General features: G+C 71.5%; 1 protein-coding gene across 1 annotated transcript in view; it reads left to right on the top strand.

Moving 5' to 3' along the window:
• Positions 1-246, top strand: part of APRT (adenine phosphoribosyltransferase) — an 8,431-nt gene that overhangs the window by 5,163 nt on the left and 3,022 nt on the right. The gene's annotated exons all lie outside the window — the stretch shown is intronic.

Below are 246 nucleotides of genomic sequence, written 5' to 3'. Positions count from 1 at the left end.
GGCGGGTGCCGGGTCTCCGTGCCCCAAGGTGCCAGAGCTCCGTGCACCTGGGCACTGGGGCTCCGTGCACTGGGGTATCGGAACTCCGTGCACCGAGGGGATCGGGTCCCTGCGGCCCGGGGTGCCGGCGCTCCGTGCACCGGGGGAGTTTGGGGCTCCGTGCACTGGGGTATTGGAACTCCATGCACTGAGGGGATTGGGTCTCTGTGGCCCCGGGGTGCTGGAGCTCCGTGCACCGGGGGAGGG

The sequence above is a fragment of the Aptenodytes forsteri genome, unplaced genomic scaffold (assembly GCF_000699145.1).
Source record: "Aptenodytes forsteri isolate BGI_AS27 unplaced genomic scaffold, ASM69914v1 Scaffold271, whole genome shotgun sequence".
NCBI classification, from domain to species: Eukaryota; Metazoa; Chordata; class Aves; order Sphenisciformes; family Spheniscidae; genus Aptenodytes; species Aptenodytes forsteri.
The sequence above is the reverse complement of the archived record's forward strand: the minus strand, read 5'-3'. Positions and strand labels throughout refer to the sequence as shown.